At 43.7% G+C, this 16,207-nt stretch overlaps 1 long non-coding RNA gene across 1 annotated transcript; it reads left to right on the top strand.

Moving 5' to 3' along the window:
• The first annotated feature begins 1,610 nt into the window (after positions 1-1,610).
• LOC149863583 (uncharacterized) lies at positions 1,611-6,907 on the top strand. Its single transcript, XR_016442376.1, has 3 exons — positions 1,611-1,650; positions 5,970-6,024; positions 6,706-6,907. It is a non-coding gene; the product is annotated as an uncharacterized LOC149863583 (long non-coding RNA).
• Positions 6,908-16,207: the final 9,300 nt, after the last annotated feature.

The raw sequence follows: 16,207 nt of genomic DNA, 5'->3' as shown, positions 1-16,207 counted from the left end.
GAATTATGAATTATATGCAAAAGACTTGAAAAGCATTACATTTTTTCAGATCATATGTCATGGTTTGCAAAGTTTATTTCAAACAGCACACATCAACAGAATTTTGAAAAAGAGCTTACAGTTAATTCTGAAGGAAAAGGTTAGAAAACATTCATTGCATCTGCTTACAAACCTACAGGTTTACAAGTCATGCAGCAGTGAAGAAATTGGCCTGCCAAACGGTTCCATGTATTCCAGGAATACAAAGTTAAATGCTGCTGAATTACAAATGCCTAAACTCTTGCTGTAGCTCTTCGTAGTCCAGTCCTGGACAGTGTCTCCCAGTAACAGAAGGTGTTTTCAGGAGGCGTGTGGACGGCTGGACCAAGAAAGGCTGCTGCAAGAGCTCAGACTTACCTGACTGGGCACTGAGGATGCAGGGCAGCTCCACCTGGCTGTGGTTGCAGCACCCCAGTTGAGAACCACGAGATAAGCGGAGGCAGCACACCAGCTGTTCTCCCCTGGGGTGCTGTCAAGTTTTTAAATAGTTATGGAAGGTTGCCCCAAAGCTTAAAAGTCTGAGAACCACTGCTCTAGCTATATTGGGCACTAAATGAAAAGAAAGTACAGCAGCACTAGAATCCTTAATACCCTTGCTTGGGAGCTGAAGCCTGTGCTGTAGAGGTTTCACAGCTGTCGGTACCCAAGATTAACATGTGCAGATATAGCTACACATGCTTTATATCATCCCTCTGTGGAGATATGCCTTAAAGGTTTGCTAAAACAAAAAAGACTCTCTCCCTCATTTTAAGTCAATTATATATAAAACAAGTATCTTTGAAAGAAAGTGCCCTGATGTTCAGATCTAGACTTGGAGCCTGCAGCGCTGTGGCCAGCAGTTGTGACAATGCAAACTGTAGCCAGTTGGGCAGTGGGTGACATGTCTAGTATTTGCATTAAGCTTGGCTTCAATATGGTACATAAAGCAAATAATCCTAGGAATGTACATAAGTTTTATTTTTGTCTTTTCTTTCCCTGTTTTTGTATTGCCTTAAAAGTACTCTTGTCCTTTCTTCCTCCAAGTACATAGACAGTGTTAGCTCTGCACCTGCAGAATGTTAATAGAGCTGGGTCAGAGATAATTTGTTTGATCAGGCTGCAGTGGCTGAATAGTTGCTTGATGCATATTGGGTTTTTTGTGCATTATGTTTAGCTCTTACCTTGAATTTTGCTTTTCTTTCTCTCCATAAAGGATTTTCCATTTTTTTCTTATCCCCACAAAGATGAGAAATGGATTTTTCAAAAGATAGGCGTGGAGGGCAGAAAGCTTATTCCCTAACAAAATTGTGTCAGTGTGTGGCATACACGATACTGGGCTATTCATTAAAGAATTCTTCAGATTGGCCAGTTCGTGTTCTGTTTCTTGCAGGTAAATTTGTCCCTTGAATATATATTTGCCTCTTGCTAATTAGAGCTGATTTGAAAATTTGCAGTTTCTCCAAAAAGCTTTTAAAAAAAAAAACATTCTTGATGTTGCTAATTTTGCACTCTCTTTTTTTAAGGAACTGACTGTGACAAGGAACTGGAAAATTCTCTAAGATCAATAAGGGCACCCCAGCTTGTCAAGTCAGAGTCTGCAATCATTAAACCACCATGTGCTTGTGCAGTGAGGTAAGCAGTTGTAAGCCTGTGTGCTACCAAAGGCTGGATCTAGACATGCAGGCACGTGCATTTCCCTAGAGACAAACAGCAGCGGCACAATATTTTCCACTGCTGCTTGTCCCCAGTGAATACCCATGCATGCATGCTTTTGTGCACAGTACATTGCCCCAGGTGGGGTAGAAGAGGCTGGCACTGACCCCAGCAGCCTTACCTGGGGTCCTGGGGGCCTCCTGGGGCTCCAGCAGCAGCAATCAATCCACTTGCAGCCTAGCTGGCAGCTGGAGAATGGCTCCAGCTGTCCAGGCTCCAGTTTCAGGCCATAGATGCTGCCACCACATGCACTACCCTGCTTTCTTCTGATGTGGGTTTTTTTGACACCAGGTTGTTGTCAAATCCCCCTCTCCTCCCCACACACTGCAAATCAGCAGCACGGGGAATGCCTGCATGTGCGGTGCCACAGATGGGTCTACGGCGCCACATACTGCACATGCAGTACCCAAAAGGTGCCAAAGGTGCAAACAAGCATTTGTAGGACCTAGTTGAGGTTTAGGTGGCTAACTTTAAACCACCTAAACTGGGAGTGGTGCATGAAGGCGTTCACCACTGCCAGGTATGGCATGGGCAGTAACTCAGGGGAGGAGAGGCTAGCAGGATCAGGGAGGCTGTTGGATCATAGGGAAAATTTCCCAGTGCAGGGACAGGAGTGATGAAGGGACTAAAAATAGCCCAGTCCAGGTTGGAAGGGTAGGAACAGCACAGTCTGGGACTGGGGAGAGTGGTTCAGCTTTTCCAGCCCTGGGGCTGTGCTGTGAACACATGCAGGCATTAGACCAGGTTAACCCATTTTAGATCGGGTTAACCCTTTACCAATCTAAAGTCAGTTCACCTCCTGAGGTGAACTAACTTAGATCAGGCCTGTCATTTTGGGGGCAATTTAAGCTCTGCGAGCACCTGGACACTCAGGCATTTTGATCAACCTATGCTTGGTTAGGTCAGTCTATATGTAATGCTTGCATCTACCCACTGTATGCCAAAAATTAGGGAAATTAGCTACCACTGTACTCTTACTTTCTCTACCAAGATCAGGAACTAGCCTGGCAGGAGTGAAAATAATTGTACTATTATGTAACTCAGGTGTGTCTACCAAGATAACTTACCAAGCCCAGCAGTGACACCCTCAAGCAAACCGGGCTGCTCTGTACAGGTAGTTTCTAAATCCAAAAGCAGCATAGCAAATGTCCACGTGATACTATAGTCAGCTAATCAGCATGGGGGCAAACTAATCCACCCTGTTGCTGAGCAGTACTATTAAACCTGACAAAGCACCCACCAGATATGGCTACCCTATTTTTGGTGTAGGAGGGAGCATGCCCTGGGCAGCACAGCATGCTGGAAGGCACTACTTCTGAGCATAGTAAGTTTACCATGCAGACGTGGTTTTACAACCTGCTAGAAATGAGGCACTGAATGCGGCAGACCTCTGTGAAGCACTTTGTCCCAAGGAGATTGGTGGATTTTGCATGATAGCAAATAAAAAGCCAAATATATATGTATTTTTAAAATACCCTGAATGAAGCAATAGAGCAGTTTAAGGACAACAGAAGAAGTCCAAATAATGCCTCACTTTGTATTTGCAAGCTCAGGGAGCCAATGAAAACAAAGCCATTTAATCATATTTTTGACACTTTGACAGTGATTGATTTGATGCTTTTAATAGTTTTCAGTTAACTCAAGCAGAGGAGGCTAACCATGGGTATGTTGCCACTACAGAGTGGAGCACAGTGATACCAAGCCAGCTGTGAATGAGCTTGGCTGGGTACAAAAACAAATCTAGGCATGGTACCACAAATCTCTGTACAGGCTTCTTAGCCCTCGCTGAGCTTCATCTTGATAAGACTACGTTGCTTCTGGTAGACAAACTAGTGTTTGTAAAGCTACTTTAGATCATTCTACACCACACTTCCATCTACGAAAGAGTGGTATCAAATTTTGAGTACCACACTCCATACTGAAGTGAAATATATGAGATATTTTTAATCAGAAGAGGAAGATGAAACTGTAGAAGTGTTTGTGACTGATCCCAGAGTGAAGAGCCAGTCTTGTAATGTTGGTGTCAATCTGGATTATGACTGCAATCTAGAAAGGAACTACTGGAAGATCTAGAATTAGACCTTGGCAAAGTATTCTGAGTTGCCAATACTTGAAGTCACCCAGTCCAGACCAACTTGCAGAGGGCAGACAGTGTTCTCACACTGTAGATATTAGAGAAAAAAACTAAATACAAGAAAGGAGGTGTGATGGATATAGACCTGTGAAGTACCACTGGTTTAGATGAATTTATTATTAAAACAGGAATTAACAGCCTGAAAACAAATGAAATGGACAGTGATGCAGAGTCTGCAAGTGTGTTGCCAAAAACATTGGGAGTAAATTGGAAGGAAATGCCAGAGAGTCAAAATAAACAGGTAAAAATTGGGGTAACAGTAGTAATCTGTCTCATCTTAGGCAGAAGATAGAAGACCCAAATAGGCTTATGGCTCGAGGAATCAGAGTACAAACAGTAGTATCAGTAGAGTGGGTAAGTTCATTGGCTAGTATAGAAAAACACTATGGAACCTTTTATTTTAGACAAACTTGAGAAAACTAAGCTCATATATAAAAAAGGGAAACATTTCCCACTACCTGTGAAGGGAGAAATGTTGCAAGCAACAGCTGATGCCAAATATATTTCTATGCCAGATGCATCAGCAGGTTCTGGCAGGTGCCCTTAGAAAAACAAAGCTCATGTCTGCATGTATTCAACAGTCCCTTTGGGAGACACTATTTATACAGACAGCCATTTGGATTGTGTTTAGTACTCAAAGTGTTTCACTGGAACACATATTTTATGGTATAGAGGGTACTATGGTCTATGCAGATGCCATTTTGATCTGAAGAAAATCAGCAGAAAGGCATGAGCAGAAAAGGCTCTGGGCAGCTTTGAAAGAGCCAACTGCTATGCTGAAGCTGAACAAACAAAAATACAAAGTCCCTACAGCAGCAGCAATATACCTGGAAGACAAGTTAACCAATAAGGCATGCAGGTAGATCTCAGTGTGGTTAGGTTTCACCAGCGAACCGAAAGGAAACCAAAAGTCTTTAGATGGCAAAAATGTATGTGCCAAATGTAGCTACCTGAATCAACAACTAGAGCACTGCTGAGAGCTCTGGAGACTAAGCACTGCTGTACAAAGACGTCCAATGCTAAGCTTAATAAGGATCTTGAGGAAATTGAAGGAGTTCATTAAAGAGGCCCAGTCCTGAAGTGGTTTCTCAATAAGTACAAAACTAAGCACTTTTCCTAGGGTGCCTCCAAATAAGGGATTCGTACAGTCTTCTTACTGCAGTATGGTTAAAACAGGAGATCAGTTGCAAGGTGAGTGTCAACCAAATTGGATGGCTAAATGCTCAGCTATGAAAATACTGAAACCTGGGTGGTGCTCCAAGAGGTACCCCCTTTCCAACTGAAGCAGGTGCCCAAGCACTGTGGGATGTGTAGGGACTCTCCTCCTCCTATAGAGCAGAGCCAGGCCACAAATGGGGCCTTAACCTAACAGGCATAAACCAGGCGGTATAGGGGACACTACAATGCCCTGAGGGGGCAGGATTCAACAGAGGTTAGACACTAACATTGACAAAAGACAGGGTTAACAAAATATAAAACACAAACAGCAGAACAAACATACCGGTTGGTGAAATATAAAAGGCACAAAATACAAAATGTCAAATAACAAGGAATATAGGGCTTAGGTACCTGGAGGGGGTGGGGGGAAAGAGGGAAAACACAATGGCCCCTTTCCACTGCAACAAGGATTTCTCCCTGTCACTTCACTCACCCCAAGTCACCCCAGCTGAACTCAGAGCTCCCACATGGTAGGCAGAAACACTACCGCATGGCCACCAGAGCTGGTGCTGCTCCAAGCTGCGAGGGGTCTTGACCTTCCCGGAGCCCGGCTTCACGTCGAGCTGCCCAGCCTCTGATTGGAGGAGCTGGAAGCAGAACCGGGATCCTCTCAGGTCACTGCTCAGATCCTTCCTGGAGCAGGGGAGCCTCTCCCCTGCTGGCTGCAGCCTCTCCCGGGGGATCCCAGAGCCCAGTGGGGGACCTCTCCTGCCGGCCGCACACCGCACTGCTGAGGGTCCCACTGCTGCCTGCAGGTCCCACTCCTTCGGGTGCTTCTGGGGCAACTGCTCCCACCCTGCTGGTCCAGCTTTTTGAAGCTCCTTCCTTGTGGTCCCTCGGTGGTCTCTCTTGAATCAGCTGCACTGCCCCTTTTATCCCCCTCCAGGTGACCCAAGCGGCCAATCAGGGGACATGGAGGATGAGTCTTTGGAGCCTGATTGGTAAGTAAAGGAAATCCCAAGTCCTCCAATCAGCTTTTGCCCTTTCAAAACCCCTGGGCTAAGTCACTGCCAGCTAACCTGTCACAATATGTATATATATTTGGGATTCTGGGAACAGCCATCACTTCAAGAAAATGATACAAGTCTGTGTGTGATGGGGCGGAGGAGTTTTCCTCTATTGAAGAAGGGGTTAAAGAGAGCCTCTGGGCCAAGTTAGTCCTACCCCACTATACCTGCAGCCAATGCCAGGGTTGGAGAAAGAATAAAGGGAGACAACCTGGCCCAGGTAAGGGTGGACTGGTGGATAAGGTAGCATGTTGCTTCTCTGCAGTTAAGTAATCCTCCAATGGAAGGCCGGAGCAGCTGCTGGCTTAGCAGAACAAACAAAGAGTAGAAATGGTTCTGTTGGGTGAACTGCTCCCAAGTAAGAGATTATTTGAGTAGCCTGACCCAGGAAAAGGCTGCAAGTGGGCCATCTAAAGCACATTTCTGAGCACTTGTTGCAATGTTAACTTCTGCAATTTTTCGGCTAAAATTCGGCATCTTCCATGTTTCAGGGGTGTGCTTGGTAGCCGTGTTGGTATGTCTTTTTGTCTCAGACCAACACGGCTACCGAGTACACCCCTGAAACGTGGAAGATGCCAAATTTTAGCTGATTTTGGAATTTAAACTTCATTGCAGAACAACGAGGAAGTTTTTTTGCTTCCCTGCCTGCCATCTGACACCTCCAGGGAAGGAATTCTACCTGATCAACACATCAAAGAGCAACTCAACACAGCTCACAAAGACACTCTCATGGACCTAGAGGGACAGACTTCCATCTTCAGCTCCCTCTGTGCAAAAATGAAGTTTATTTCCTACCTATGGGGACTTTTTACCATCTTGTACCATCTACACTTTTCCCAGAGCCAGATGAAGGGACTTTGATCCTGAAAGCTTGCAGAAAAGGACAATTTTCTTGCCATTTGCCAGTTGGTCTAATCAAAGTTATCATTTTGGAACCAAGAGTTCTAATTTTTTGTATGTCTTTTTGTCTCAGTCCAACACAGCTACCAAGTACACCCCTGATAGAATGTAATAAGGCTGTTTGTCTCAATTAGTGCATGGTGTTAGTAACACCAAGGTTGCAGGTTTTGTCTGGGGCTGGACTAAATGATCTCTTAAGCTTTGCCCCAGCTTTACTTCCCTATGCTAACAAAGCATAATTGTCAAGGGATGGTATGTGAAGCTACTTCCTGGATGAACCACTGTTCACTGAGGGTAGGTGCAGATATTGCATTTAGATCAATTTAACTAGGGTTACTGAGCCTAATACTCCATGAGTACTACACCCCAAGTGAATGTAATGCAGCTGCCATAGTGTGGTCCTGAGTGTGCACCAGTAAGTTTGCTCTTTTGTATAGTGGCATATTTCCAATCCCCAATAAAGTGTAGTTTATTGGGGATATTATGATATTATGATACTTTTGACATAGGCTAGAGAGAACTTGTGCACTAAGTGGAGGAAGGGATATGATGCCTAAAAGTAAAAAAATCAAACCACTTCAACCTGACCTTTTCCAGGCTGGAAAACCCTCCAGAGCTACATGAAGGAGAAGATGTTTGAAGAGAGCATAGTTTGCTGAAGGCTACTACAAAGGAACTTGTGATAAAACTTATGAAAGAAATTCAGGAGGAAGGAAGCTCACAATGTAATTGAACTACAAGGTACCATTGTCAGCTTGGATAACTTGTTTCTTTGAAATAAGAACTTTCACAAAAAGATTCATCGTGAGATAGAAAAATACACTGGGGATGGGTTGAAAAAACGATATAGCTTTCCTTCATTTTCTCTTTCATTTCCATTTCTGGCTGCCTCTGTGCTTTCCAGTTCTGCCCAAATCTAGAAAATGTGTCCTGAAACTCAGCGAGTTAATATTTTGGCTTGCACAATGAATTTTGCTGAACTAGCATATCTTCTGAAAAAAGGGAAATTAAGTGTTACGGTATATATTCATATAGCCTTAACTCTGCCCTCCCTGGAGCTGGTAATAACCAGCAGGATTTATCTATAAGCATCCCATGTGTGTGATCAAGGGAAAAAGTCTGTACATACTTTGAGATCCAGTATATTTTATTTTAGCATTGTGTTGATTACACTGTGTCAGGAGCAGATTAGCCTGAGTGTAGTCTTCAGGGTTTACTGATGGGTAAGCACAACATTAGATGGTATTGCATATATAAGAGAGAAGTGGTTTTAAAAGTAGGTAAACTAAATGTTAGTATACACAATGTTCTTTTTATGGAGGAACATGGTGGACTGTAGAGCTGGTGTTCAGTACTACAGGCAGAGAAAGAACATGTGTTATGGGCAGAGTTGAGGCTCCTGGGGCTTTAACTCTTCATCTCCTCAACCTCAAACTTCTGAAACTAGACATTTGGATAATTTTGTTCTAGACAATTTTTTTTGTTTTAGATAATAATTTTGATATGTTCTGATATTTTTTTAGATAATTTTGTTTTAGAAATATTTTAATTTTCAAAAAAAAAAGGGAATGTTTTAGAGGTGCAGGGGAGCAGGAATTCTTCAGGGCTGTTGCCAGGCAAAGTCTGGGGATTTTTGCTGCCCATGCAAGTGCTATGCTCTGCTCTGTTGCAAGTTTTGGCACCAGTTTTGGCACCAGTCAGCAGCATCCACCAGGGACATGTTGGTGCCAGGCAAGCTCAACGCAGGGAGTGGGGCTCTGCACCAGTGGCAACTTTGCATCTTATGAACATACTTGTTCTGAATATCTTTTAACCCTACTAGATCTGTTAGCCCTTTGTATGCCATGGCACAGTAGCAGGCTAGCCAGTGACCCAGGTGTCCAGCCTAATGGGGCATGGTTTGAACTACTGAGTGGTTCAGACATAGTCAGTGAGGGAGTGAATGCTGAGAGAACTCACCTGGTGCTGATAAAGCAGGCAAGGTTTTTGTTCATGTGGGCTCACAGAACACCGCTTTGTCAGGTTTATGTAAAACGGGTGAGTGAATTAATGGCATTAAGGGGACAATTACTCCACAGCCAGCTGAAAAGGGATGTTTTAGAGGTGCAGGGTGGAGGGGAGCAGGAATTCCTCCTGGCTGTTGCCAGACAAAGTCTGGGGATTTTTGCTGGGCATGGAAGAGCTAGTCTCTGCGACTGTTGCAAATTTTGGTGCCAGTCAGTAGTGACTGATGCAAGTTTTGGTCCCAATTAGCAGCTCCCCCTGGTGTCCTAAAACATTCATTACACAAATATACCTGCAAATTGTAGTGACACTTGGTGGACAAAGGGGGCTCGCTACTCAAAAATTGTAGCAACACCCAATGGACAAAGGGACTCATCACACATCATTCAGTGAATTACCATGTACACATGACAGATTAATGGCTGCACAGTTCCAAGCTGCGTCATCACAAACTAGACTACATTGGGATGGGGATTAGTTTATGACAATGCAAACTCATTTAAATCACCAAAAACTTATGTGCTTGTAAAGTGTAATGTTGTTAAGCCACACAAAAGGCAATTTTCATCACATGTGCATGTGCCCGATGTCACGTGTACAAGCACCCTTGGGAAGCCCACAAGATATCACCAGGCAACCTTGTTTCTGTGTTAACAAAGTTTTTTTGTCACTGACTATCATAGTTCATTAAACAAAAAGGGCAATGTCATTTGTACAAGTTATGCTCATTTAGGAAGGTGGGGTTATTATGTATGTTTGATGCTATTCTGGCTAAAAAAAGGTAAAGGATGCTATGTGTTTTTTAACATCTTCCCTTCTGTACACTTTGGTGGAGTAGAATAGGGATTATGGTTATGCTTTCAGTGTGTAGATGGAGTTGGCAATACAGCCAGCAAGAGATGACACAGACATGTTGATGTCCCAAAATCTTATCAGTTTTGTTACACACTCATTGCAATATTGTTAAGCACGTAATTGAAATATGTCTTTCCTCTTTCTAGAATTCTACCTCCACCATTCTCCCTTGCACCATTTGTGCTTTACTTCCTTCCCTGTCCTATTAAGCTGTTAGCATTTTAAATCTACTTGCTCTTGAAAACATGCTTCTCACTGTCCGGCTCCCTCTGCTGCCCTAGCACCAGCAGCTTACTTCAGGATCACAACATTTCCTTGTTTTACTTAACCCTGCCCTTCACCCACCTCAACCATATTTCTCAACCATGCTCCTGCCACACCCAGTTGACCTTCCCTCCTTGCCAGTCCCTTCCTGCTTCCTCTGGCCAGTTTCCCTACTGCATATGTATCATATCTTTGAATTACCTAGGTTTTAGAGCCTTCAATGTATGTGTGTCCCCCAAATCCTGAGTCATATGGGGTCATGGAGAAAAGCAAGTCCATATATTCTGGCACATATGTGAGGGGTAGATAAAGGAATGCAGGTTCCTATTTGGAGGGCAGAGAGATGGACCTTAGCCCCTCCAGATCCCAGATTAGAAGGAGAAGGAGGAAGAAGGGGTTGGATGCAAGGGGAGGCAGTGCCTTGGTTTAGCCTTTTAAATTTTCTGTTCAATATTTACTTCCTTTAAAGGGAAGAAAGTATGACAAACGAGCATCAAGGTAATGAAAGCATCTGGGGCCTGGTTAGAGCTGAGGATTGAATCCACAGCCATGTGGAGAGAAAAAAAAGCTGGGAGAAATAGAAACTTAAGAAATGGTGTTTTGGGGATATGTAAATGATGCATCTCAGGGGACCCTTGGCTCAAATGACCCCAAACTTGTTTCAGTAACTCTATCCTAAAATCCCATAAGGTGCACCAAATTTCAAAGCAATCTGCTTAAGCATGTTGATTTCTTGGGGCCATTTTCCCCCCTTGATATAAAATATAACCTACCAGTGTATCCTTGATTCTCTGTCACAAGCCAAAACCAAGTCCATTCTTTTGGACTTGTGCCTAAATGACCACTAACTTGTACAAACAGGTGGTAAGAGTTAATCCTTGACCGTAGAAGGTTGTACAAGAAGAATCCTGAGTCCTTGTGAGCAAACAGATTGGGGGTTATAGGATCCAGCTTTTAGATACCACTGCCACACTCCAACTGTTGAACCTTCAGGCCCCGGGGACTAGGCTAAATGACACACAGCGTGAATAAAAACATCTCTGACTATGCCTCCTGCTAATACAGCACTTTATTTCAAAACCCAATGACATAAAGGTCAAAAGAGGCAGTTCCTTGCATCTCCATCAGGCTTCTGTGTTCATTCTGTGGTGATAAGTTTAGTTTTCTTACCTCTCTCGCATACCTATATTGAATTCCAGTTTCTTGTGTTATAGAACATGTATGTAGAGACGTGTGGTAGCAACAGATTCACTATACTGTAGCAAGGACAATAGATACTGTTGTTTGGAAGTAAGTTCCTTAAAAACAGGAGCATCATAATTTATTGGAGCCTGGCACATATGGAGTACCTAGGCATCCAGACTTTCAAGAGTACACCTAATTTTTCTCTTCGACTAAAACTTATAGTAAACAATAAATATATAAAGGAGAAGCAAGAGATAACACAGTACTGGAAAATTGTTTCTTTGAACATTATAAGTGTATATCTTTGACAAATTGCTCTTCCCTAGCCCTGCTTGCCCCAGAAGAACAATGTACCAAAGCTGATTATGTTATTTCTAAGGCTTTTGTTTAGCCAAGTTTATTTTCTAAATGAGCTTTCCTGGAAGATGCTGCTAGTAGTTTGAAATGTTTCTGTAGATATTATTTTCATTTGCAAAGATGTAAGGACCTTGATGGTTAATGCAAAATATATCTATACAAAGAAAGGGAAAAAAACCAAACCTTAACATAAAAGAAGAAAGAAACTCTTCCTCAGTTGCACTTGGGCAACATCTGTCTACAGCTGCACTTTCGTAACCTTTTAGAATTAGAATTTCATAGTTTTAGTACCTTATTGTCTCACTCACAACATCCCCCTCCTCGCATTCATTAGGAAACCTCTTCAAACTATTATTATTTTTTAGGCTTACTAAAAGACTATATAACTTGGCAAAATTATGAACATGTTCTTGAACTCAGACTAGGCGAATACAATGTAATCGGGGAAGGGGTTAATATCCTAAATGCGCTTGTATAAGTGACAGCTGAATTTTCATAGTTCATAATTTCATAGTTTTCATAGTTTCTAAGGTCGGAAGGGACCTGAGCAGATCATCTAGTCCGACCCCCTGCCATGGCAGGAAAGAATACTGGGGTCAAACGACCCCAGCAAGATGTGCATCTAACCTCCTCTTAAACACTCCCAGGGTAGGAGCCTGCACCACTTCTCTTGGAAGTTGGTTCCAGACCCTAGCCGCCCTGACTGTGAAGTAGCGCCTCCTGATATCTAACCTAAACCTACCCTCTGCCAGCTTGTGACCGTTATTCCTGGTAACTCCTAGCGGTGCTCGGGGGAACAGTGACTTCCCCAATGCCTGCTGATCCCCCCAACTAGTTTATAACAGGCCACAAGATCCCCCCTCAGCCTTCTCTTGTGGAAGCTGAACAGGTTCAGGTCCCGCAGCCTCTCCTCATAGGGCCTGCCCTGTTGTCCCCTGATCACGTGAGTGGCCCTCCTCTGGACCCTCTCCATGCTGTCAACATCCCTCTTGAAGTGCGGCACCCAGAACTGGACACAGTACTCCAGCTGCGGCCTGACCAGTGCTGCATAGAGGGGGAGGATCACCTCTTTGGACCTGCTCGAGATGCATCTGTGGATGCATGACAGGGTACGGTTGGCCTTCCTTTCTGCCTCTCCACACTGCCGGCCCATGTTCATCTTGGAGTCAATGATGACCCCCAGATTTTTTTCCACCTCCGTGCTGACAAGAGGGGAGTTCCCTAACCTGTAGGTATGGTGCTGGTTGTTCCTCCTGAGGTGCATCACCTTGCACTCGTCTGTGTTGAAACCCATCCTATTCTCGTCCGCCCACCCTTGTAACCTGTCTAGGTCTGATTGTAGCCTGTTGCGTCCTTCCAGTGTGCCCACGTCCCCCAACATCATAGTGTCATCAGCAAATTTGAACAGGGTGCTTTTTACCCCCTCGTCCAAATCACTGATGAAGATGTTGAACAGTGCAGGCCCGAGGACCAAGCCCTGGGGCACCCCACTGCCCACGTCCTTCCAGGTTGAGAAGGACCCATCCACTACCACCCTCTGGGTGCGGCCCTCCAGCCAGTCAGCGACCCACTTGACTGTGTGGGTGTCTACACCACAGCCTCCCAGTTTCTTAATGAGAATGGGGTGAGAGACAGTGTCAAAAGCCTTCCGGAAGTCCAGGAAGACTATGTCCACTGCTACCCCTGCATCTAATGATCTGGTGATCTGATCATAAAAGGCCACCAGGTTGGTCTGACAGGACCTGCCACTGATGAACCCATGTTGATTGACCCAAGCATGCAGTCCCCTGCTGGCCCCTCCTGGATGTGTGCCAGCATAATTTTCTCGAACAGCTTGCCTAGAATCGAGGTGAGACTAACCGGCCTATAGTTTCCCGAATCCTCCTTCCTGCCTTTTTTGAAGATGGGGACCACGTTGGCCCTCTTCCAGTCCTCCGGTACCTCACCAGAGCACCACGAGTGCTCATAAAGCCGTGCCAGGGGACTTGCAATGACCTGGGCCAGTTCCTTTAGAACTCTAGGGTGGAGATCATCCGGATCCATAATTTGAACCATAATGGTTTTATTTCCTACAATGTTTGGGCAAAACCAGTCCAAGATTTTGTGAGTAGATTGTATCTAGTAGCCTGACATATGTACATAGGATGGAAGTTAGACAGTGTAAAGATTCTTTCCTCTCATCCTTATGTTGGACCCAGGGAAATGCCTGTCTCTATCTCATAAATGGCACAGCAGAAACCCTAAGAGGGAGGCGTTCCACAAGGGCATAACCAGACCTCACCTCCCACACATTTCTGCACCAAACAGAACAAGGGTATCATGCTCTGCCACTCATTAACTGTAGCAGCAGTTGTCACTCGCTCACCTGGAAACGTGTCTGCCTCAAAGGCAATGTCTCCAGAAGCTGCCACCAAAGTGCTATCCACTCACACTATTCTCCTGAGGGAGGGAGGCAGTTTAAAGCCAAGATATAGCTTGAGGTGATGTTTTCTTGCTGTCTTTGCATCAGTTATAACTATAGGGAACTGCAAGTAGAACCTACTAAGGAATTCTAATAGCCCCATGGCACTTGATTACCTGACATTGTGCCACCAACGAACCTGCAAAAAAAGATCGCTAGGCTTGTATCACCATAGCAACCAAACCATTTTGATCTATACGTGTGTGTGAATGTTAGATACCCTGGTTTCCATGGTGAAGTCAACAGCATGTTACAGAAATGGGAAGTGGCACACCATGTTTCTGCTTGCATTGTAGTGACTGGACTCTGGGGTTCCCAGGCAAATGAGGTGCCATAATACCGTTTAGGCTGAAGAGGGTTGTTCAGATTCTATGCATTATCTGGCCCAGCACAAAGTAGCGTTCAAGCATTTTAACCATCTTAGGGGCACAGTGTGAAGAGCAAAGAGCACTTTAAAAGGTAAAAATGTCACCTTGGTGTAAGAGTGACTCCAGAAAGCACTGTGCAATAAAAGGATGGGGTAGAATTCTTTAGAAAAAAATCAGACAGCTCCTCCTCCTCCTCCTCCGTTTCTTTTTCTTGCTCCATAAATCATCTTGTTTATGTAATGGTGGATGATAAAGGAAGACAGATTTAGAAAACTTTTTTTTTTATTCCTGTGAAACTGTAGAATGATTGATGCTGTGCATAGAACAGTATATAAGAAAGGAAAAGCTTTCAGGGATGATTTACTGAAATCCACTGAAACATTGGATTTGGATACTACAAAATGCCGAGCATTCAAAATTAATTAATTAATTAAATAATTCTGGGGTGGCCATGAGTGCTTAGGACTGAACAGACCAAAAAAAAAGCCTTCTTTGTAAATGCACACTCTGCATAAGAAATAGCAGTGATTTAAGAGTAACAATTTAGCCCAAATATCTAAAGACAGAGTGGAGCTCTTCAACTTAAACAGCAAAAGTCTTATCTGCCTGCCTCGGCATTTGTATGACAATGTATTAGTGCTGCAGTGGAATAATAATTCTTTAGTGATTGTAAGCAAACCATTTTTATAAGTCTTGTGTTCTGTTCTTTTTTCAAGATAAAGAGCTGGTGAAGTACTGTACAGTGAACATGTATAGCATGAAATATCTAATAGAATTTGGATTTATATAGTGCCTTTCATACTCAAGTTGTCCCCAAGTACAGTGCTTCAGTATAGTAAGTCAGATGCTGGTAGTGCTGTGACTGTGGGCAAACATTAACAGTCATTGTGCACTCAGCTACAGCTCACACACGGGGTTGGCTATCTTGCTTAAAAACAACAACACAGTTAAACCTTTTTATAGTAAAAAGATAAATCACTTGAAATGTGCTGGTGATTTTGCTTCTGAATATGTGATCAGTTCTTCTACAAGTCATTGTTACCTATGTGAGCAAGTTTACGGGGTCAGACAGTAGAGTTGCCATGAGGCAGTCTGACTTCTGCTTAATGTGTCCTCGAAGGAAAGATGCCAGATCTGGTCCAATATCTGTTGTGCTGCTGAGAGAGATGCAAATCTGGCCCACTGACTTTTGACTTGTAGGCCAGAGTTAGCATTACCAACTGTGAATTATCCTTGTTTCTTAAAAATGTGGTTTCACTGTAAAGGTGTACATACAAGGAAGAGGGGAGAGTGTGTGAAGAAGGACCAACCCACAGAGTGCTCTCTCTGTTTACATCATTTATAATGAGAGTTACGTAGTTTCGGTAGTTATGCAATGTCTGTTGCCTTGGCAGCTAAACAGGGCATAACATAATTGGTTTTGGAATATCATTAGAATGGTTACCACCACTGAAATAGAGGAGAGGAAGATAAGAAAGTAAAGAGAAAGGTCTCTAGTTTTTTTTCTAAAGTCTCAAATTGTGTGCTCAGAACCCTGCACATCAGGCTCTTGTTGGCAGTGTTGGCAACAAGCACAAAGCAATGAGAATGAAAATGCTGATCTGAATGTTAAATATTCTGGTAGCAGAGCAGGAAGCAGCACCACACTCAGCTGGACTAACAGGGAGATACAAGTTTGGCTTTCTTGAAAACTGATAGGGGGGATATTAAGTTGAGATGTCAG

Source organism: Crocodylus siamensis, chromosome 5 (genome assembly GCF_052110815.1).
Source record: "Crocodylus siamensis isolate JL-2025a chromosome 5, ASM5211081v1, whole genome shotgun sequence".
In the NCBI taxonomy this organism is placed as follows: domain Eukaryota; kingdom Metazoa; phylum Chordata; order Crocodylia; family Crocodylidae; genus Crocodylus; species Crocodylus siamensis.
The sequence above is the reverse complement of the archived record's forward strand: the minus strand, read 5'-3'. Positions and strand labels throughout refer to the sequence as shown.